The sequence below is a fragment of the Electrophorus electricus genome, chromosome 10 (genome assembly GCF_013358815.1).
Source record: "Electrophorus electricus isolate fEleEle1 chromosome 10, fEleEle1.pri, whole genome shotgun sequence".
NCBI classification, from domain to species: Eukaryota; Metazoa; Chordata; class Actinopteri; order Gymnotiformes; family Gymnotidae; genus Electrophorus; species Electrophorus electricus.
The window spans coordinates 12,867,466-12,892,521 of NC_049544.1; the positions used below are offsets into that span (position 1 = coordinate 12,867,466).

Here is a 25,056-nt window from a genome sequence, read left to right on the forward strand (position 1 = left end):
CAAGACACTGTTTAAAGCACCTTAATAAAACCTTTCAATCTCTCAGCACTACAGCAAGCCATGTTTATCACAGTGCTGGATTATTTTAACTGCAGTTTACTGTTTATATCCAAGTCATCTTGGATAATATTATCTGAAGATTACTGCTGCACCAGAGACACAAAGACAGAATTAGAAGTATCAAGGAGCTTAGTTTTCCCTTGGGAATATTAGCAACAAAGATTATTTCAAACTCCTGGACCACCTTCCAAAACGTCCTATGCCCTGTCACTGACAGAGATCCTCAAAGGTACACCAGGAGTTCATCAAGGACTGCACATCTGTACTGCATCAGGGCCCTTTAAATCACTTTAGTATGTCTATGATGCACAGCATATGAGTAGAATGTTCATACGGAATATCGGGCATTTCCCACCACTGAATCATCTTAGTAGATGGAGATTTCAAGCATGTTTGTGGCATCTTAAGTTTTGGTTTCAAAAGGTCCAAAGAATGTCTTGTTCTGTTGTATCAAAAATAAATTTTCAATAGGCTTGATCTGACACTACACAGACATAGGGAGCTTACTCTACCTTATTCGTGTAGAGAAAGTGTGTGAGAGGAAAAAAGATAACAAAATGAAACCTTTCTCAAGGGCAACAGGTTTGAATGGCTGCTATACCTTACATATCAGAGGAATACTCTTCAAACATCTCTTTATCACACCGCAAGTATGACTGACAGGAAGGAGATGCTTTGACAAATTGGGACAGTTTGCTAATTGCTTAGCGATACAAAAGAAACATTCTTCCCAAATATGAAAGACAACATAAATTATTACATCCTGCCAATCACTCCAGAGAGCAGCAAAAGATTATAGTACATAAACAAATCATGTAAAAAAAAGCTTGAGAACATGAAAAGTTAGCCAGTTTCTTGATTGCATATGAAGTTCTCCGTGGGACACCAGAAGAGCACATAAAGTCTAAGACAAAGTAGGGATGGTATTTTCCAGCCGCATATGGGTGAAATCCCATATGACTTCAATCTATTCTTTTATTAGCTGTTAAAAGTTTAAGATCAAAACACACCCCATAGACACAAAACAAATATACCATAATCATTTCTTATCTGCATTCTGGACTTTTTTGCGAGAGTGACTGATTATACCCCTTATGAGTTTATCTATTGCGAATGGAGCCATCGGCTGTTAAGATGCATGACAGGATAAGAGTGAGAAAAGAGACAGCTTGTGATATGCTGCATTCTGTTCTATTCTGTACTAAATCTTTCTCTGTGATGCAGGCTGAGGAAATTACTGGATGTACCTTGTATCATGTCACCCTGTCCCAGCCTTGAACAAATCCTGACAACCATGACAAAAAAACTAAATTAATTAATTAATTAATTTTAAAAGGAAAAGAATAACAACACCCCATGCTCAAGGTCACTTTGCGCTCAATTCACTCAAAATGCTCAAGGTTGGCGCATATATATATATATATATATATATATATATATATATATATATATATATATATATATATATATATATATATATATATAAAAACTACACATAACCAAGGCAACTTCTTTCTCACACATGCCAAAGGTAACAGAATAAGCCTTCTCCCATTCAGGTTGAAACCAGTATATATACACTGCAAAGTAACAATAGTTAAACAACTCAGATATCCTGTTATCTGATATTTTGTTAAATGGGTTAAATCCTGTTCTTACATATATCAGGCATTTTATGGTAGGTTATGTGCACTATCACCCATATTTTTCTTATATGGTTCATATATTTCCATAGGTTATGCTACAAGTGACACAAAATGCAGTGTCTAAAACAGTGTCTTACAGCAGCCTAGAATACTTATGGAAAGAGAAGAAACATAGACATGTTTTGGTTAGTGCCATATGATTATTATTCATTATTCTATTCTATCTGACTTTAATGTTGAAGGAGGCAGGAATTGTGGTTCTCTGCTGAATGCAAGTGCATGACCTCCTGATGCAAGATGTGTCTAACTGAAAGCACATTGAGTTGAAGTGGGGAGTAGAGTCATATACTTGCATGTTATCACTTGCCTTTGAAGTCCAGCTGTGGACCAGGTTCTGGCAAGCAGAGGTGAGGTCCATTTGTGAAAGCTTTGTCAAGTGCATTGAGAGCTATGACAAAATTAACAAACACAGAGCCAGACAAGTAAGATGAAAGTTTACCAGTGTGCACACGATCTCACAGATCATAATGAAGAAAAAATGTCTGTTTACAGTGCGGTCTGTATGTAAATGGTCAACAGCACTTTTTTTTTGCTGTTTGGATTAACTGTTGTCTAGGATAAATGAAACATAAGGCCTTGTGCAAGACCCACTTTAGAAACATATTCATTAGTATATTGCTTCTGTAAGTAACTTGCTGCATATGCGTTTACATTTGCATTTTCTATTGTTGTGATATTTCTCTCACATTTTTAGTAGTAGTCTATACCTGTCAGTATGTAATTAACATACTGTAAACAAAGGGAAAACAAACATCTTTGTTTAAGATTGCCTTGCTAAATGAAAACCTATCATCATGAGATTGAGATTATATCTGATGTAGCCCACCACACCTCCACTCCAGCCAAGTAATTCTGTTGTAGAATGGGTTTCGGGCACGCAAACACTATTGGGACCAGACTAGGACTTCTAGAAAACCAGATTAGACACTGATTGCTTATTTTTCATTTTTATTATTATTTATTTGTTTCTCTCTCTTTTGATACTTATTCAGCTCCTTATGGTTTATATTGTTACTACTGTAGTGTTCATTGATGGCCAGAAGAGAATCAGCACCTCCTTTGAGTCTCTGTTCCTCTCAAGGTTCCTTCCTCATGCTCTAGAGAGCTTTTCTTTGCCACTTTTAAATAAAATTTAAAAAAAAAAACAACAAATATATATATATATATTTATATATATATATATATATATATATATATATATATATATATATATATATATATATATATATATAAATTTGACTTGACTTGAGATTTTAAGTGGTGTTTCACTAGTTTTGCTTTGCTATTGAAATTAGGTTACAAATGCCCAAAAACAGCCAATGGCAAAATAAACCAACATCTATCTGCCTGTGTTCTGTTCTAAGCACCTCTTGTGCTAGTGTTCAAATAAAGTTAAGCCATGTTACACATGGCCACTGTTCTATGGCATATACAGTAAGAAATTTAACTCCGAATTAAGGTTTCATTTAATTACATTTGCAGTTTGATACTGATAGTTCATCTATCAGATAGCAACATCTCATGTAATACCTGGTATTCCTTTCGAATCTCTCTAGTTTTGGCATAACACGGACATTTTTGGATGTTTGAACGGATGTTTTGTTTTTTAAACTAATTTCATAGCAAATCTTTGTTTGCTATTTTAGTGACGGTACAAACCTCATGTGAAAAATAAGATTTTCCCTATTCATTGGCTTCATCAGGTCTTATATTTAAAGATGCCATAAATGAGCCATGCGACATAGTTTTATCCATTTTTTTTGTTGGTTAAAACCAGATCGTCTTACACGGAAAATGTTCATAGTAAGCTAACAAATTTAATTTGCTTTGTGTTGCTGGGATTGAAAGCAAGTATCTAGGTTAGTATGTGTAACGCTAGCTACTGGGAAACTCTAGATAGGTAACTAGCTACCACAGCGAGCTAGCATGGCTAAGATAATTAGTTAAATAGTATGAGGACTTCGCTTATTCATTGGAGGCCTAAACGCCCCATGGTATTAATTTACTTTGTGTGTCGATATCAGAAGCAAGTAGCTAGCATGTAACGTCAGCTATTAGCAAGCTCCAAGTAACTAGTCAGGTTAGCTATTAAGCTTGTTTTCCTAACTAACCTAGCGTTAGCTAGCTAAATTGTATAGTCTTTTTTACACGGTTGATTTTCCTACCTGTGTAACACTCAAAGAAATAGAGATCATGAATTAATCCTAATCACACTAAATAGGTGTTATTTGTCCTACTTACTTGGCCCTTTTATGTCTTTGACATTCAAAGCATTTGCTGAATCTGGTGTGGCAAATAAATGAACAAACCTTATAGAAAAATAATGAGAAAGAATGCAGAAATGTTCTGTTAAGAGGCCTATTGATTAAAGTGCAGCCCGTCATCTTGAATTTGAATATGATTATTTTCTAAGTGTACAAACTGAAATGCAGGGATTTTCCTAGTTCTCACATTTTAAGGGACTCAAAGTTAGTGGACCTTTGGCTGTTATTTCTTGGACAACTGTGTGGTGTTACATCATATGTTATGGACAAGAGCTAAAAAGGCTGAGACTTAATTCTGCATGTAAGTTTTCCATCTGGAGTCAATTACAGTGTCAGAATAATAACCTGTTTCTCAAAAGTCAGTTGCTTGGTACACTGTTAGGAAGTAAAATGCACTCTTGAACTTAAAAAAAGACCTGGCAGACCATAGAAGACCACAGTAGACTGAAGAACATGTTGAATCATGAAGAAAAAAAAAAAACATCAAGTCAGTAGTGTTCTATGACAGAAATATGAACAGATCAGCAGGAAAAATATTGAGCATCTGGTGATGATATATAGTCCCATACTTCAGAAGATTATTGACAGCAGAGGTACTGCAACAAGCTTTATATATATATATATATATATATATATATATATATATATATATATATATATATATATATATATATATATATATATAGGACAAGTTGTTAAATTACTTGTGTTTTCATAAAATGTCAAATTCACCTAACCATACATGTACTTACTCTTGAATTTTAACCTGCACTTCAACCTCACTGACCTTATCTACATTTTAATGTGTTGAAATAGAGTCAAAACAACAATTGTGTTACTGTCCAATTATTTGTATACTGCGCTATATTGCAAGATATAAAAATACAATTACTTTATATTCAGTAACTTTATAAAATCTGCTCTGTTTTCATTAAACCATATAAAGTACACTACAGAGTGAAAAGGTCCATTCATCCACTTAGCAACCTCTCAATCATTCCTTCATGCCATCACTCACTCCTTAGATCAACTCATAGCAGAAGTAGAAATAGAGAGATTTCCCTAAGGAGGAAACTGTCTGCTATATATGCAGCAGGGTGGGGCTTGGTTCAGTGGCCTATAAAGTGTACCATATGACCATGTCAACCAGGTTGTAAATTCTCCAATTAGCTAACCGCAGGCTTTCAGTCACCCAGGGTACAGCACATCATGATTTTTCATCTCTTTCCAGTTGCTTATTACAGCTGATCATTCACTCTATGCTAATATTCACACTCCACTGACATACCTTTGGAAAGTCATCAGACAGACAAAACTGACCTTTTGCTGACCTAATAGAAGATTCAACTTTCCGAGCTCTGGGAGATGCACGCAGGTAATAGAAATGCTTGATAATCAGGTGTAAAAAGGTGAAGGGGTGAACCCAGCCTTCACTTTTTCTCCATGAGTGTGACACATGCAGATTTGGCATGCCACTCTGTTCAGCACCTACTTCTGCTGCAAAGGCCGGGACAACAGACTGCAGGGAAGGAGAAAGCCAGCTCCCACATCATTGAAAGGTTTTATAGCAGGCAAATGCCATTGAAGGCTAATTCATGCTTGCTAGGGCAGTAAATGTTTTATGATGATGTTCTGAAGCAGGTCAAAGCCCATTAAAACATAATACACAGCCTATGAAACACAATGAGGATGGAGAACCCCAAACCTGCCATCTGTAAAAGAGAGCAGGACAGCAAGAAGAGGAAAGAGTTGGGTGGAATCATGAGGCCTGCCTAAGACCCTCCAGCTCCAGCCCCACACTGCTGGAAAACTCTCTAAAAGACACAGTCACAGGTGGACTGTGATGCTGGCGGCACAGAAGAAGCGAGAGGTAAGTTCGAGCCAAAGTGCTCTTTATTCTCCATTCAAGAAAATTATAAGGAAACCCACAAACAACCAAAAAGGTAATATGTTCAGAGGTTCTGGGTAGCAGTGCACTAGGTAGAAGCTCCCACGACAGTAGTCCACTAATTTGCAGCATCCTCGCCAGGGACATGCAGAATTAAATAGCAGAGAAAATGAGAAACAGGTGTATCACATTAATAGGTAGGTGATTGTGAGTGAGGCAGGAATGAAGTAGAGCCCCTCTCTGGAGTAGGCGTGCCCCTCCTGGTGGATAGCCAACCAACCATAACATGAACCCATTGCACAAATGCATTCACCTTGAGGTTCGCTTTGAAACTCCAACATGCAATGGTAGGCATGTTTTTAATAATAATAATAATAACACATTGTATTTCTATAGCATTTTTCAAGGACCCAAAAATGCTTACAATAGTCAGTACATAAGAAAGACACTGATAGGCATAAAACAGAATATATACAGCATACATATATCTGCTCTGCTATTCAGTGAACGAGTAAAGGATGCCAAATTAGCTTGAACTTATTTTTAAACTGCTGTTGGACTGACACCCAGACAGAAAGCATAGGCTTTCTGACAAACATATGATTTGCTACAACTCTCCGCATTCCCAACAATGTTCAAAACCCTTAAATTCTTTGGAGTCTACATTTTGCCTCTTAACTCTCATTGATTGTTAGTAGCATAGTGAAAACTCTGTCTTGTCTCCTGATATTTTATAGTACATCTACAGCAGCCCATACATAGCCCACACATGCCTCAACATAGAAGACACTTTATGTTTTTAAAGAGCTTATTTAATCTCTTAAAATATATATATATATATATATATATATATATATATATATATATATATATATATATATATATATATATATTTGTTTGTTTTTTCATGACTCATTCTAATAGTAGAATGTATTAATAAACAGCAAACATAATGGTTAGTGATTTTTTCCAAATCATTTAGTAAGATCCTGAAAAGTAAATAATTGTTTTACAGTTAAAATGTGCTATAGTTAACCAATATAGAATATTAAATTCACAATAATTCAATCAACCAACCCCTCCACTGAATTTTGTGAAACACAGGACAAAGGTTCTGGGAGCAGTTTAAAAGCTATCAGTTCAATAATCACCATTCTTTGACACACGTCGATTATTTCTAGACAGTGCAACACAAACTTTTTCTACTATGGCCCACAATAACAGAATAATTATTTTAGGAAGGTCAGGCAATGGCAAGGTATATATATGAGATGCATTTGGAAAATGCCAGAAGGCGAATGTAAGGAGTAAGGATAGCATGACTGTATATTACCTTGTAAAATAAAAACTCTGTCACACTATATGTGTTCTCACTTTTATACAGTAATATTTCATGCTTATTTTGCACTTACCACTCACTTTATTAGAAACACTTTCTTTGCACCTACACTGGCTACTTTAATAGTTACACCAATTATTGTAGGCCCATTTTACAGACTAGCCCATCTCTAACCATGAGCAATATGAGAGGCACCCTTGTTCATCTCTGGTCTGTTTCTGAACATAGGATGACTGCTCATAGTTTGAATGCTTGTGCTGGCAATAGTGTATCAGGCACAGCAAATGTTTTTTTCATGGGCCAGTGTCACTGCTGGGTTGAGACTTGTCTTCCACCCAGCCAAATGCAGTTCGGTGATAAGAAACTGACCATTAATAAAGAGGATGGCTAGTACACATTTTCGTAGAAACAGATTGCTTATAATTTGTAACTATACACTTATAAGGTATTTCTAATAAACAAATGTTTCTAATATAGTGAAAGGTAAGTGTCTATATTCTCATAACAATAACAAAAAGGAAAACATAGTAACAAAGTGAACTGTAGTCCCTGATATTTTATGGATTCTTTTCAATTCTCTCTTCAAGGAGACATTTTAAATAATATATATGGTTCCATTTGTGAAATACTATATACTGCTGTTTCATATACTAGGGGAGAAATTTATTTATTTACTGATATACTTTAATGATTTACTGACTGTTATCTTTTTTGTGAGAACCCAAGGATGATGAAAGAGGAACATTCCTTGGTGATTCTTGTGTAGTAGGGTTCTATAAGTATGAACAAAATATGCAATTATGTGTAAAAAAAGACAAAGATCCAAAAGGTCAAAAGAGGAGGAGGATGCTGATCATGACCTGGTCTTCTTTAAATGATCTTCAGTTCACCTCCACCCAGCACACAGAACGGACATGTTGTTTGACGTCTGTAGCACCTACACAAACAACTCTCAAAATGCCAAGGCTATATATCTCTTCAGGTGGGAGCAATCAATAATAGTTAACACTGCACCTCACTGCAGATATGAGAGGTATAAATAGGTTCTCCCAGTGGGTATGAGTCTGAGAGATGCATGACTGCTATGCCATTTATTCTGATATAGTTTTGGTGACTGTCTCCAGTTCATGCTCAAAGCAACATGACCTTCCTGCTGTGCAAAACAGGAGCCCATTCTTTCATGTCGAGTGACTGATGGGCTAACTGTGCTCTGGAGATGAAGCTTCTCCTTCACGTACCCTTTGAAGGGAACATAAATAATTCGCTGATGGTTTAGTGGACAGTTGCACACATACCCTGATCATTTCCACATACATGTTTTACATATACCATTAAACATGGCTCATTCTCCATTTAAGACCAAGCACAAGTCTGAAAAGGTGAGAAGCGCAGGGTCACATGAGCTATGAGACCAAAGGGGTACATGAACTACATATAAAAGCAGAAGTCTGAAAACCTTTTGAAGTTGTCTGGATTCCTGCATGAATGTAATGCAAGCAAACTGGCAGAGATGGCACAGTTTATTGCCACCAGACAAACAAAAAATGCATCCTTTCTATCATCAAATGATCATTGAATCATGGTTTTGGGGTTGTGGGGGCAGGGTTCAGCTCATTGTCCCATATTATTATTATTATTTGTTGTATTTATATAGTGCCTTTCTCAGACTCAAGGTCGCTTTACAAGTATCGCTTTTTTACACACTCAAACACCTGATTCTCATTTTCAACATTGGCTCTTATTTTTTCCACACCACACAAAAGAGATGAAACACTCATGACCCTTGACATGGCATTTTATTTTATAATAGGATGCAATCTATCATTTTTATTTGAAAGGTCTGAGTTATGGTTACCATATAATAATAGCTATTATATATTCCCATCTAGAATATAGATGTAATGAGAGTGAAGTGAGGTAGGATGCATGTGCAGAGATGAATAATGTTTGTTTAGGGCAAATCCATAAACAGAAGCTTTGGAACAGTCTGAGTTCATATTACCAGAAGTCAACATTGCAAATCCAGAATACATGCTACAAAGGAGGACAAAACAAAACCAAGAGAAAACAAGACAAACACATAGAAAAACAAGATGAAATACAAAGAGGAATAGCTACAACATGCAATGAACAACAGTAACAACACATGAGGATAGCCACAGTAACTGGCAAAACAAAAATTAGAACACAGAGTATATATACGCATACACACAATTGAACAGAAACTAGAAACACCTGAATCCAATAACAGGCAGTGATTTACAAGACAAGAACAGAGACAGAAACTAAAACAAAACCTCGTGGCAGACATCACCATGAGAACAGAACAAACACAAAAAATGGAAGATATGGAGCTAAGCATTATGGGACAGCTGTGGGCCAAAAAGTACAGATACTTTGGGCCAGAAATTTGGAAAGAAAATATAAACATGCACAGCCTCCTCTAAAAAGGTTTAAAAATGTTCCCTTTTACTCTAGCTCACTAGAGTTAAAGGAGTAAGTGCATGTGCTGCTTTTTGAATACACACATATTGAACATATTGGTGACCTTCAATAACATTTCCTCAGTGTTTTAAAAGTAGGTGTCCTGCATTGTCATTGATATTTTACTTGAAAGTTTAAGACCATAGGCTTTTGTATGTATTAGAGTCGGAGAGAATGAATGAAAGAGGCAAAACAGGGAATAAGCATACAGACCGTTTATATTTCAGGATTCAGTCAGGAAAAATTCAGGAATTCCTGTAACTGCTTGGCCTCAGATAATTCCATAAACTGTCAGCCTTGAGTAAGGCTGGGCTTGTCTCAGGATCAGACAGAAGTTTTCCTTGTGTCAGGCCCTAGTTTGCATAATTTTCCCATTAATGGACTTGTCCATTTTTTTGAAACAGGAATGGCATTCAAATGCAGTGCATATGTATAAAATATTATTTTAAGGCAAATAAAGATGATATTTTAGGACATATTTAGGAGATGTAAGCAAATATCCCAGTCATCTGAAGATTTCAGAAGCTTTGTCTCACATTTATATGAACACAGGGAAATGTCACTTTCTATTTTCTGTTTCAACTGAACCACTGAAGAGTAAGCATGACCAAAACAAAACAAAAATGTACATGTTACATAACTATTAGCTAAAAAGAAATTTCTTGGGCTCTTGGGAGCTCTTTGCCATGTGGCACAGCAAACCGCTTCATATAAAATAAAAAACTTATGTTTGATTACATAAGTCACTGGCCACTGGGAAACCATTCGTACCATGTATTTTTGAAAACACCTTCAGGATTAGGGGACCTCTCTCAGAGGATTGTTGACTTTCATATCTGTTATAGTTGCATGTCACAAGAGCCTATGAACTGCAGCTTTCAATAATGTAAATATATATCCCTGGTCAATGAGCAAGGGCATAGTGTGTCCTCTAAAATTCATTAATACCAACAGGATCAGTGAGACAGAGGACTGGGGACATCTACCCCCACTGTGACTATCTGAGTTCAGCTTCCCAACTAGTCACACTTTTACGTCCACTGTGTTCATATGTCAGATCTGCTGTGGATATGGACACAATGACCCTTTATCTGATCAAGCTATGCTCTTCTTCTGCCATTCCCCATTAGAAATAGGGGGAATGAGACACTATTATCTCAGTGTTATCAGTTCTACTAACTGTTCCAGACACATATGCAATGTGTAAATGGTCTCAACCACCTCTCACTTTTGCTAGATAGCTAAATGTTCCATGCCATAAATGCCACAAATGATTGCCAATGAGTTATTTTACATGCACACTAATATGTTACTCTGACTAAGGGTATTACTCCAACTATGGACAAAGTCACATATATGCATCTAATTTTCAAAAGTCTTTGGCAGAGATGAGAGAATCTTCTGAACAGATAACCATTTCTGCAGCACACCATAATTCAAGCCTTTATGGCAGAGTGGCAAGACGGAAGCCACTGTTGAGTAACAGGCATATGACAACACACTTGGAGTTTTCTACACATGTAAACTGAACTGGTGAAAAAACACTATCTGGTCCAGTGAGATGAAAATTGAACTCATTGGGCAGAACAGCAATCACTATGTCTGGTAAAAAAAAACATGCACTGCACATCTGGTTAATACCATCCCTATGGTGGCTCATGCTATGTGGGTGATTTACAGTGGCAGGAACATGGAGGCTGGTAGTAATTGAAGGACAGATGAATGCACAAAAATTTAAGAACATCCTTTATGAAAATGTCCTTCAGCGCACACTTAAATTCATACAAGGGCCACAGTGCACCTTTCTACATGACAACAACCCAAAATACATGGGAAAACAAGACTGGAATGGTTTCAGGGCAATGTCCTTGAGTCGCCCCACCAAAGCCCAGACTTAAACCCCATTCTATCTATGGAGAGACCTGAAAATGGCAGTTCTCCATTCAAGCTGAGAGAGCTTGAGAGCATCTGCATAAACAATGGGATAAAATACCCAAATTCAGGTGAGCAAAGCTTGCAGAGATGTATCCAAGAAGACTTGCAGCTATAATTGCTGCAAATGGGCTTCTACAAAGTACCAAAGAAAGGGTATGAATTATAAGAGAGTTCATGTTTAAAAACATGTTTTCACATTGTCATTATTTGTGATTAAGAGTAGATTGATGGGCAAATATCAAAGTGTGAAACAAGGAAAAGGAACTGAATGCTTTCTGAATCCACTGTATGTATTGTTGTATATTTCATAATCATATTATGCATTAAAGGTACATTATGTTAAATCACTGAACATTTCTTCTACTGGGAAGAGTTCCTTCTGAAGCGTATTCATAAAATTTTCATATAGTGCATTGGCTACTGATCAATAAACCATGCAAATCAACAGTAGATATCACAGTTAAAAATCTGGATTATCCAGTTCTAGGACAGAGCACTTACTATGCGGCATGGTCTATGGAGGCCTGGTGTTCAGATGCCTTGGGCCTAGTCCACTGAGATGTGCTCTGTTTACTGGGAAAGGTGGACTACTCTAGTATAAACTGGGGTATGGGTGGTGGTTCGCAACTGCTGGGTATGTTGGATCACAAGGCAAGCAAAAGATCTTCATTACATAGCAATATGAATTGCATGAATCAACTTGGGACTCATTAGGGGCTTCCCAGCTGAACATAAGCATGTTCTGCAGCATTTTTGCTAGTACAAATAAAACTTGAGGGGCCATCAGTTGGACTAACATCATTCAGTACAGTGCACTGATGCTATTGAAATAGCCTTTCGGTTACATTACAAATGAATAACAGTGGAGCATGGAATGATAAACAACACAAAACAACACATTACCATATGTTCCTTGGGTATTCTGTGGCCTTCTGAGTTCAGGAATTTTATAAGTGAGCTCATGCAGATGGCAGGCTACTGATAGTCAGACTGATCTTAAAACAGTGCCTATAAAAAATCATCATACCCAGTACCATATATCCTTGGCTTCTGTCACATTATACTATGAAAAGGAAAATAAATTAAGTCAAACTGTTTTCAGCTGTGTTTACACAGTATCAACATCACCATCAAAGTTAAAATTAAACTTTTAAAATTCTGGAACTTGGTCACAGTAGATTTTTTAAGATCAAATGTAGGCAGCTGAGGAACACAAGTCACCATTCCTGCTGTTAGTTATGATCTTACTATGAGCCCTGCTGTGTTTCTGTTCAGATGGCAGAAGTCTTGGCTGCCACAAGTGGCTAGTATTGCACACACTAGGCATGTTGAGGTAAAGTCTGCTAATGTATACACAAGACTGCATATAATCTCCTATGAAACAAACATGTTGCTTTCAGCAGCATACATATGCAGTGAATGCTTTGAATGTTGGGTGAGATTTTAAACTACCTCAGTCAGCCAAAGCTTGTGTTTTCACAAAGGAACCATTATGGGTGGTTTTCTGTGTATGTACCCTTGATGTCAAACCTAAAAAGGTGAGAAAAAATAAAATAAACTGAATTTTTTTCTATTTACATATAAATTTTACATTTGTAGATTACATTAACCCATATCTTCCATTTACAGACTATATAGATTGCTAGTGTAATGTATCTACAATTAAATTAGACTGTAGTTAAATTTATTAATAAATTAATTTAGATGTTTGCCATCACTTTGTTGCTTTATTGCTGTCAGTTGTCTGGACATAAGTGCCACTTCAGACAGCACAGGTCAGTACATCACAGGACTGAGTTTTCTGATGGCCATCTGCGCCCAAGATGCTAATAAATAACACCACAATGCAGAGAGTAGAAACCATTAGTGTCTCATCATCACACTCTGCATTTAATTCCTAGTAATCATCTAACAAACTTTGGCACTGCTGTACATGCCCTTAGAGCCTCCTATTCCCTTGCTCAAAACTTGTAAGAAATTGATGTGCAATCACATTTCTCAGCAGATCTGCCAGCGGGTGTCTCAGGAACGATGAATACACTCCTGAACATACTCAATGAATTAGCACCTGCAGACCTATTCATTCACAATAAAGTACTATCAGCAGCAGATGGGCTACAGCTAATTTAGCAGCATGTTAGATGTTCATTGCAGGAAGTTACAGGTCACCTTTTGGTATCATATCTTCATCAATAAAATATATTCAGAGAGTTTTGTTGTCATTGTAAGTTAGATTTCTTTCTCAGATATTGCTCCTGGCCTTTTCCCAGTGTCTTCCTCTTTTGGAAGAGGCTTAAATTACATGGGAAATAAAACATTTGCAACATTCACAAAGACATATTTAAGAGAAATGTGGTTTAGAGAAGCACAAAAAAAAATATTATGAGTCTCCTCATGGCCTTATGCTGGTAGTCCTGTACTAACTTCATTTAGTATTATTCCTTTCCAATCCAAAGGTTTCTGGCATATCCGTTTTAATTAAAAATGCTTTTTTTCCCCCTTTTTTTTTAAAGGGAAAAAAATGTGACTGACACCTATTCTGCAACAACCATAGGAAATGCCAGGCATGCAGGAAATATGTGTGTGGGGCACTTGTTCTAGATGGCAGACCATGTATTAATAAGCAGTACTCATTATTGTAGTTTACTCACTGAGCTGGGATGGGCACTGCTCTAGCCAGATGCAAAAGATACCACTTTCTCTGCCATACTGCAATATAAACAAATGCCATAGACGGAAGTAGAGTGAAGCCTTGTTTGCTGGGACTGACTTTCTTTAGCTGAGGAGTCAAGAGTAGAGGCACAGCAAGGCAGAGATGCTGTTGAGCAAGAACAAAGCATGCACTATAACATGAAACGGGGGCCAGCTGTATTTAGTGCCTTGTCAAACATAGTTTGCTAAGATGAAGTAGTGCTTTTGGAGTGAGGAACACTGCATTGCTAGTGAATAAACACATGCAGTCACACAGTGGAACAGAAATACAGCAAGAAACATGAAGCAGCAGAGAGACAGAGACATAGCTGACACTGGGAGATACAGGGAATGATGGAGGTTGCAGATAAGGAAAAGTATAAGGATTGAGTACTGATTAGTAACTGAGTTTGTAACAGTGACTCAAGGAAGCAAGAATGGGCCATAGTAGAAGGAAAAACAGACTCCCAAATTTTATAGTGGCCCAAAAACCACAACACAGCAGACCTTAGGACAAGCTGACATCTGCTTCCTCTTCTCCAATCACAGCAACCTCATCCTCCTCATTCTTGCTCTCTCTACCCCAGACTCTGGCCAGCAGTCTGACATGTTTAATCCTGTCTAGTAAGGAACCCTGGCCAATAAGCGCAGGGGGAGCACCAACAGAGCCTTGGTGACTCAGAGGGTCACTAAACGAACAGCTGCATACTCTTGAAGGAGCCTCCTCTCCTCAAAGCATGGGCATTCCTTGAATAACTCTCCCAGAGATGGGAAACAATCCATTGCCCACTGTCCAGTAACTTGAAAATTTTTAGGTGCTATGTGTCAGTGTGATTTAGCAGTGACCAAGTTCCCAAGATTTAAAAGTGAAACTGATTAAGTCTGTAGTAGGTTACTTGTTGAACTGCATTTAAGCTGCATGGGAAATTAAACTGGTGTAAATTAAAATGAGTAATTTGGCCAATTACATTGCAGATGAGGTCACCCCTGCTTTGTAATTTAAATATGTAACCACAGTCTATGAGTAGAGACATCTATCAAAGGTAGCATTTAGCTTTTAAATGGTCTGTATGAGGCGAGGGAAATGTCTGGCAGGACTCACCCATACTTCCTGTGCTGGCTTGCCTTGCCAGAGCACACCACCAACCCCAAACAACCATCAGAACTAAGACAGGGCTTCCACACACTACATCTGCTTTCGCACACATGATAAATGCTCTTTTGTTAGTGTTGATTCTATTAGGGGAAGAACAAACATTTCTTCGGGGCAGACTTGTATACTTGTGAAATAAATGCCACTTTATAGTCATAATAAACAGCAGCTTTCTTATGCATAATCTATATGATTTTTTACAAGGTATGGTGTTCATAGCCTTCATATCTTGTTTCATATTGACCGACAGCAGGCCACTCACTCACTCTGTAAATAAAGCTTTCCATAAGACATTGTCTCCTTCATTGTCCCCTCTTAGACTTAAATACAGAGTTTCCCAAAAGCCACACAGAACTCTAAATATGTATTTCTGCTGTTCTAATTAGAGACTGCCTCTCCCAGCTGGGCAACGAAGCTCTACATCAAGAAGGGCTAAAAATAAAAAACAAAACAAATGAAAATTATTTAAAAAAAGTTACACACTGAACAAAGCTTAACAATAGCAAAAATAAGACAATACAGTGCATGGCAGGTTATTTTATGCCTTATACAATCTTGGGCTTTGTGTTTTAAACATGCCTGCATTTGCTGCAGAGGTTCTCAGTATCATTAATTAAGAAATGTTAATTTTATATAATAAATAATGTTATACTTATCTTTTAAACATATTTGCAAAGAATAATTGAAAATAATTTAGAAAACAAAGGAAAAGACTTAAAAAAAACACTGAATTCTATTATCTGCACAACCATCATAAGCATGTCTCAGAAGGCAGTTTTTTAAAATGTTAGCAATCACATGCATACTAAATCTATTCATTGTTCTATTATGAAGTAAATGATCTAGAAATTCATTTGCTATACTGTCAACTTCAAGTGACCCACAAATTAGCCCATTTCCAAATGATACCACAATATCTAAGTATTAACAAGTTGTATGAGCATATTTCTGCACTTGCGTTACTATTTAATATTTTTCTAGGGGTTTCTGAAATAAACATGTTAACTACAGAAATATTTAAAGTCTACAAATCCTGAAGAATCACATTGTGAAATCCCCTAAGAACATTTTGTGATTGTCACTCAAATGTGAATTACTTTCTTGTAGTTCAGTACTCAAGAATACAAAGTTTTGGAAGAGTGTAAACAAAATGGCCATTTAGTCTATATGATCTTCATCCAGCCACTTTACCTTTAAAATTTGTTGATTTGCAGCATGAATATCATCTTACAATAACTCAAAAACTGCCATAGAATACACGGTTTTAACAAAAGAAAAGACAATTTAAGAACAGTTTAGTAATGTATGCAGCAGTTCAGCACACACAGTTTTGTCTTTCTACTTTGAACAGAACACTTTATTGCAAAAGAATTGCCTCCCCATGCATCAATATGAGTGAAGTGATATCAGACAGTCTTGCAAAGAGCACAGCCCTAATTTAGTTTTTTCCAGACAGACAAGCAAGAGGCAAGATGTAGTTCCTATTGTGCCCAACTGCCTGGGCTTGTCCAGCTTTCATCTCTGATCGAAGTCTGTGTGTGTCTGTGTGTGTGTGCCTCAGTACTCAGGGAAGAGAGGAATGTTTCCCTCAAATTATTCCCCTCACTGACCTCAAATGACTCATCCCTTCTCTTCACCCAAATTCCTCAGTGTTGGATCCTTCAGCACCATTGCAGCCATTTCTGACAAACGTGCTGCTCAGGCAGGGCTTAAGTACTTATGACTGGGTTCACAAAAAGCATCAGTAGAGGGAGTGATACAAAAGGTTGGTTTGAAGTAATAGTTCTAGTTCACATCTGGACAAACAATATCTAAGAAAACATCACTTTGACTGATATGTGCATAGAACAATGTGAAACATGGCTGAAGTGAAGATTTGATATGGCATAGCAACTACAACAAATCTGCAATATAAAAGAAAAACAATCTCCTTTGCTATATCTTAGTGAATTTTTGACCTTTCTCATGTTTCCACATTATTCTGTCTTATGAGTGGATGTAATGCTTAATGCGTTTTGAAAGTGGTGGCAAGTTCTCTTATATACCAAGCCTCTTAGAGCATACCCTGAAAACATTATGGCCATGCCAAGTAACATCAGTCACTATGAGCACTGCATTTAATTAAGTAAATATGCTCATATTATTTTCATATGGTTGCCAGCATGTGAATGCATATAAAAAGCTCCATAGGATTCACTGATAACACAGTGAGAGTGAGAGTCATGTTTGAAGAATTTCTGATTGAAATGTGCTGTCAGCCTTTATACTGAATGAATACATCATGTGTTCTATCTTCCACTGCTGTTTATGTATGTGCTTAAGCAATACATATTCCACTAAGATTCATCCCTTAACATGCATCTGTAGCTAGGATACTGCTTGAGGTTACTCCTCAGAATTGCATGTACTCTAAACACCACCCCCCACCCCGCCCCCGCCACACATACGCCACTTAATAGGTACAACTTGCTAGTACCAGGTTGGCCCCACTTTTGCCTTCAGAAGTGCCTTGATTCTTTGTGGCATAGATTCAAAAAGATGCTGCAACCATTCCTCAGAGACTGTGGTCCATATTCACATGATGGCATCATGCAGCTGCTACAAATTTGTCAGATACACATCCATGCTGCTAATCTCCCATTCCACCACATACCAATGGTGCTTTATTGGATTGAGATCTGGTGACTTTGGAGGTCTTTGAGTACAGTGAACTCACTGTCAAGTACAACAAACCAGTTGGAGATGATTTGAGCTTTGTGACATAGTGCTTTATCCTGCTGGAAGAAGGCATCAGAAGATGGGTGCACTGGTCATAAAGAGGTGAACATGATCAGTAACAATACTCAGGTAGACTGTGGTGTTTAAACTATGATCAATTAGTATTAAGGGGCCTAAAGTGTGACAAGAAATATCCCAAACACCATTACACCACCAGCAGCCTGAACCATTGATACAATGCAGGATGGATCCATGGTTTCATGTTGTTTTGACCCAGAATGTTGCAGCAAAAATTGAGACTCAACAGACCAGGCAATGTTTTTCAAAACTTCTATTATGCAATTTTGGTGAGCCCATGTGAAATGTAGTTTCAGTTGCCTGTTCTTAGCTGAAAAGTGTGGCATGTGGTGTAGTCTTCTGCGACTGTAGTCCAACATTCAATGTTCGACATGTTATGCATATCTTGGCTGTAACGAATGTTATTTGAGTTTCTGTTGCCATTCTACCAGCTTGCCATTCTCCTCTGACCTCTGGCATCAACAAGGCATTTTCACCTAGAGAATTGCTGGTCACTGGATATCTTCTATTTTTAAATCACCTTTCTTCCCTGTTCTGATGCTTGGTTTGAACTTCAACAGGTTGTCTTGACCATATATATAATGAAACCCATTCTAGTTTAAAAACCATTCATAATGTTTATACCATTACAGGTTAAAAAAGGGGTTTTTTTTTTTTTGGCTAATCACCTTAAAAAATAGCATGCATATAATATCAGCCCTTCGGGAGCTCTTTGGAAGGTTTAGAAAGATATGCATTTGTAAAGGAATATAAAAAGCAAAGATCGTGGTGACTGTCTGGCCAATAGCCAGCATGCATGCACGTAGCTCTTATGGACTGGAAACCTGATGTCTTATTTGCTGTGAGTGTAGCCTGTTACATGAAAGGATCCTTAAAAAAATGATGGAAATTATTACGCCAGCACCCGTAATCAGCATCTCTTACGTTACATGATACTGAGCTTCCCTGACTCCAATGGGATGGCATTTGTATATAAACAATTGCCCTGTCCAACTGTCAGCTAAATTACCTCCATTAAGCAGTGTTTTTCTGCCTCCTTTTTGCAACCATTCGTTAGCACCACAGGCTGTCTTGCACAGAGAGGTGATTCAGGAAGCCACAATACTCACGAGGGAATGTCTCAAATATTATTTTATGCTAACAATTTTGTGTTGGTCAAAAATCGCACACTAGTTTTAAGAAAACTCAACATTTAACATTATGCTAAAACAACACCTTCAACATTTCATACACTGATGATTTTGACACTTGACCACTGGGAATCCATGTGCTCAACCATAGCGAGTCAAGGACATTCCAAGTAGTGAATAATGCATTTTTTACTTCTGTGCGTGCAGTAAAAATGATTCCACTGTGTTAGAGAACTATAGTAAAAAACCTAAACTTTTCAAAGATTTTCCTGCTGCCCATCCTAGTGTCATTTAATAGGAATGGAAGAGGAAAAAGCAATAATCTTTCAAGTCAGACAGCAGTTTGTGATAAATTGCAAAAAGCCGTGTCAACACCAAAACAGCACACCTTCAATGAATTTATTTAGCACTTTTTAATTTAACTTTCTGAATCGGTTATGCAATGTTTTGGTAAATTCAGAATAATTTCCTCAGTTCTGTAGTACAAACCTCTCTCACCCACAAGTCAGAAAACATGACAAAACATTGGACCAATTTCCCATCATTATTCTTTTTGGACCACAGAGTGCAGGGTTTCTATGTGGAAGCAAGAGGAGCTGTGAGAGGAAGCCCCAGGGGAGGGTTTAAAGGCTGAGACGGCACAGTGAGGAAACGAAGCTCCAAAATGAAGTCTAAATTCGCCAGAAGCCCCAGCAGCTCCGGTGCATCCATCCTATACTACAGTATCTAAAATAACTAGTTCCTCTAGGTTTATTGTTGGGTCACACTAGGTTAATACAAGGTTAATAACAAATATCTACTAAGGAAAGCACAAACAAAGGCTATGAATTGTGTTTATAACAGATTCTGCACTTTTTTTTTTAAAAAAAGGACATTTAAGGACAGGAATTCCAAGACATGATTCATTCAGATTTCTTGTATGAATCTAAAAATGATAAAATAAATCATGGTTTCCACCATATGCACTTACTAGTAGGAAACACATTGCGAAATAGTGTGTGTCATGCGGGCCAAACCTAAACATGTAAATCCACTAACAGCTGGATTTCTGAAATCCATTAAAACATCTGTATTCCATTAGAGTAAAGTGATTTACAGTTTATGGGTATGAACCAATATCAATCATGAATTCTGTAGTGGCCCTGTATATAACCTACCCATATAAAAGAAACCACTTGATGAATGAGCATTATAAAGTAATTACATTTGTAGCATAAATGGTAAATTTGCAAACTTCTATGATGCTCTGTGAACTTGCAAGTCTTGCGGACTCAAGCTTTAATTCTTTAAAATCATTAATAATCTAAATTTTGATACAGTAATCCTTTAAAACCAAAATTCTCCCACAATCAGCAAATACATTAAGTACCAAGTAGTCTTTTTTAACAAATTGAAAATATTTATAATATACATATGAACATATACGCGAACTCTCTCAACCAATCACACATCTAACAGCACCATGTCTGCTTGAAAAGTGTTATAACACCATCTTAACCAGAGGTCATCTCCTCTAGCTCGCTGAAGGGAGGGCCCTTTGCTGCCACTGTGGTCTGGGCCATTTTCCCTTCAACCAAAATGACAGATACTATTTTATCTATGTATTTTGTCCATAATTTGCGGTCAAAAGGCTTAAGAGCACAGAGAACCTTCTCAGATGTTTTTATGATGTTAGTAGATACTTTGTGATTAGTGGCTTTGTCTCAGTTTATCTCCTTATGTGGTGGGGGTTAGTTTCTTTATTTGCTTTCTGAGTTTAATTTCAAAGCCACAACCTCCCACTGAAAAAAAACCAAAACAAAACAAAAAACAAAAAAAAACAAAAAAAGATACATGACAAAATGGGGAAGATTCTGAGCATGCACGAGACCATACTACATACATCAAAGATGTGTGTATTCACGTCAGGACAATCATGAACAAAGTAGCATTTTAAATTCTTCTTTCTATGCAAATGCTTTTTGTAAGTGCAGGCCAGCAGCATAAATAGAAAAACCTGTACAGACCTAAAACTGTACATAAGTTTACACACCATAGACATGACCACACAATACCTTATACATGAAGTGCGATTTGATCCCTGACATCAAATATATTACACTGTCCCTGCATCACATGCAGTTTTATAGTGGCAAGGGAAGGTGTCACATACATGTCTACTTACGTTACAACACAGAAGCCCACCTCGTAGAAATGTATGATGGAAGTTCTACATATTCCACACAAGGATGTGCGAGACTGAGTAAAAATGGATTTGCCTTACAGAAGACGTCAAAATATACATGGCAATACATCTGTAGTGCCACGTAAATGGCACAGCCCAAACGAACTGGCCAGTAGGGCAATGTTCTCTAAGCACAAAGATCAAACAGCAGTTAGTCCACAGATCAACTTTCTTAACACATACTTATTGTTTTACAAGTGCATTATAGATGAACCTTCAGTTGCTGATGCAAATTTAAGTTAGTACTATGGACCAATTGAGTATTACAGTTCTGTTATTAATGAACATTATATTCATTCCCATTATATTTGCCACTTAAGAGCAAGTTGGACATCACACAAAAGAGGTCAAGAAATACTCCAAGATTCTCAATGACAGTCTTAAAATGGGGAACATACACTGCATAACTGTTTTGTGTACCTTGAAAATAACATATAAGTATTGTTATGCTAATTCGCAGATGGCAATGATTATTTTCTCTTAACCATTTCAGATGCCTTTATCGAACAGCTTACCTTTTGAATATGTGCAATGGACTTGAACATCAATCCTAAAGAGCTTAACTATTATCTTATTATAAAGTTGCATTTTCATATCCGATCAGTCTCCACCCAGTATGTATAAATCAAGTCTGCTCTCGCCACCCAAAAAAAAAAAACATACAACCATCATAATCTTTTTATATTTGTTAACACATTTTTGATTATAAACAAACATATCTAATAATAGGAAAGGAATAAGCTTTCTGCAGGGAAATAGGGAACTCATGAAGCAGCTTCCATTTTGGTCATACCTTACAGTGTCTATGATGCGAACAAGACAAATTATAAATAACTGAGTAGCACAGTTTGTGTATACTGGTTAAATGCCTTGTTTATGCCTTGCACATCACCAGGGGCAGTCAGAGAAGAATCGGTGGAGTCACATCAGCAGAATTCCTTTAATTTCCTTCGTAAAAACCAGTAATTGTATAATTTCATATATCAGCTTTATAAAATGTGAGAGGGTCACATTCTTAACATCAAAAAAAGGGGAAAACACCACCAATGACAATGAAAGGGCACCCACTGGAGATCTACAAGTTAATGTTCATTCATAGTATAAGAGTCAGTCAACTGCATTCACGAACCCCACAAGTAACAGTCTACCAGTGAACAAGGGAAGCAACCAACTCTGCGATGAATTCATCATGTCCAGATTCTGGAGACGAAAAAGCAGTAGAGAAAGAGTTCCATGTTGAAATGTCTTAAAAGTCTGCAGCAGAAAATAAGGTAAAACATGTACATGCAAGAACCATTACATTGGACATCAGAAACATAACAGCCAGTATATTTCAACAGCTAACAACAGACACTTTAGTGCTGTGATTGATAATGGAATATACCCTGGCGTAGAGCTGGAGTGGAAACCTTCAATCTCTTTTGTCATTTCTGCTCATTCTAATTTAAGTGAAATTACTGGATTGTTCAGAGGGGCTTGGCTCCAGTAAGGATTCCACAGGGGATGTGTGGCATAAAGCAACGGCAAGTCCTGAAAGTCCACTTTTAAGCCATATACATTCAGGGCCAATTAAATGTTTGGGGTGTAGCCATGCAAGAGTGTACTTTTATATGACTTTACATATGATACATATATGTGGAAGTTTGGATATTTTGTAAGAAAATAGTTTAAATTTATATAAGCAGTAAATGTTTAAAACCTGTGGTATCTACTGAGCAACTGTAAATAGTGATCAGTGAAGTCCAAGAAAGAATAACAATGAACTTGGAACCCATGACATTTCTAAGCAAACAAACATCCTCTGAAAAAGTCAAGTTTCAATTAGTGTCATATTTTTGACATTTCTTTGTGAGGACAAGTGTGTGACCAAACTAAACTGTCAGTATAAATTCATAAATCAGTAGCCATTTGAAGATTATCTGCCTAAGTGATTTTCAACACAATGAACTTGTTTAACCAATGTTTAATATAAATTTATTTCAGGATTGGCTATTCTGCCAGGATTGGCTATTCTAATCACAGATGTGATAGTACAAGTACATATTTTCAGCATTACACAAACTTACAATCTTACTAATAAAGTCAAATAAAACTCAAAATATTCATTACAGTTTCCGTCATCAAACAACCTGTATTTTTATTACATTTTAACAGTCAAAAATGAAAAGGAAAAAAAAAACAAAAACATAGTAAATGTTTAGGTACTGGTTATGGTCCAAAAACTGTGCATGCCTTGTACAGTAAGGAAATAAAAGATCAAGGGGGACAGAATCTGGTCTTTCTCCACTTCTGTAATCTTTAAATGTGTGATCCGATCACAGTAGGCTCCTGTGATAAATTTGAGATAACATACAGCATGCAGTGCTTGTTAGTTAAAGAATTGAATTTGGTAGACTGGATGACTAAATATAAAAATGTACAGAATGTGGAGTCCCTAGTTTGGAAAGCCCTACATTACACAATCCATAGCTGTGATGATGTCTGTGATGTGGTATCCATCCGACATTCTCTACCTCCATGATGGACATCTCCTCTGGCTACAGCAAGAAAATTACATGATTCATTCACTCTTCCTAAGGTTTACCTTCACTTGGCTAACTAATGTTAGCCATCTTATATTTAGATAGTTTGGTTTGCTGTTAACTGTTCATTATTATAGATATATAATAAATGAATAATCAGAACAAGAATCACTTATGTTATTAGGCATCATATGTACTCTTTAAAACCACACCGTCAGCATCCATGTTGGTATTATTTGGTTTGACTTCAGAAACCTCCTATGTCGTTGAATTCACAGGAATGAATAGTGTCCAGTGATCGCACACTTTGAATTTCCACTGGCCATAACATACACTATATTGCCAAAAGTATTCACTCGTCTTTTGTGAGCAGTCACAGAAAGAACAGGTTAGAACAGGAAGGGGCCAGCCACAAAATGTTCCCACATACTTGGGAGAATGAAATTGTCCAAAATCTCTTGGTAGGCTGAAGCATTAACCCTTTCACTGGAACTAAGGGGTCAAATCCAACTCCTGAAAAACCCCACACCATAATCCCCCATCCACCAAACTTTACATTTGGCACAATGCACACAGACAAGTACCATTCTCTGGGCAATTGCCAGACCCAGACTCATCCGTTAGATTGCCAGACTGAGAAGCGTGATTAGACACTCCAGAGAACATGTCACCACTGCTCTAGAGTCCAGTGGCGGTGTGCTTCACACCACTGCATCCGACACTTTGCATTGTGATAGTGATGTAAGGCTTGGATGCAGCTGCTCGGCCACGGAAACCCATTCCATGAAGCTCTCTATGTACTGTTCTTGAGCTAATCTGAAGGCCACATGACATTTGTAGGTCTGTAGTGATTGCAGAAAGTTG

The 25,056-nt window shown here is 37.2% G+C and overlaps 1 protein-coding gene across 3 annotated transcripts in view; it reads right to left on the reverse strand.

Annotated features, from left to right (window-relative positions):
- Positions 1–19,840: 19,840 nt before the first annotated feature.
- The window catches only part of bckdhb (branched chain keto acid dehydrogenase E1 subunit beta), a 46,867-nt gene continuing 41,651 nt past the window's right edge, over positions 19,841–25,056 (reverse strand). The window contains exon 11 of one of the 3 annotated variants that reach the window (XM_027002217.2): positions 19,841–22,870. The gene's annotated coding sequence lies outside the window, so the exon portion shown is untranslated. Of the gene's footprint in view, positions 22,925–23,627; positions 24,208–25,056 lie in introns of those variants that run through there. The other 2 variants (XM_027002226.2, XM_027002237.2) reach the window with 2 other exon arrangements.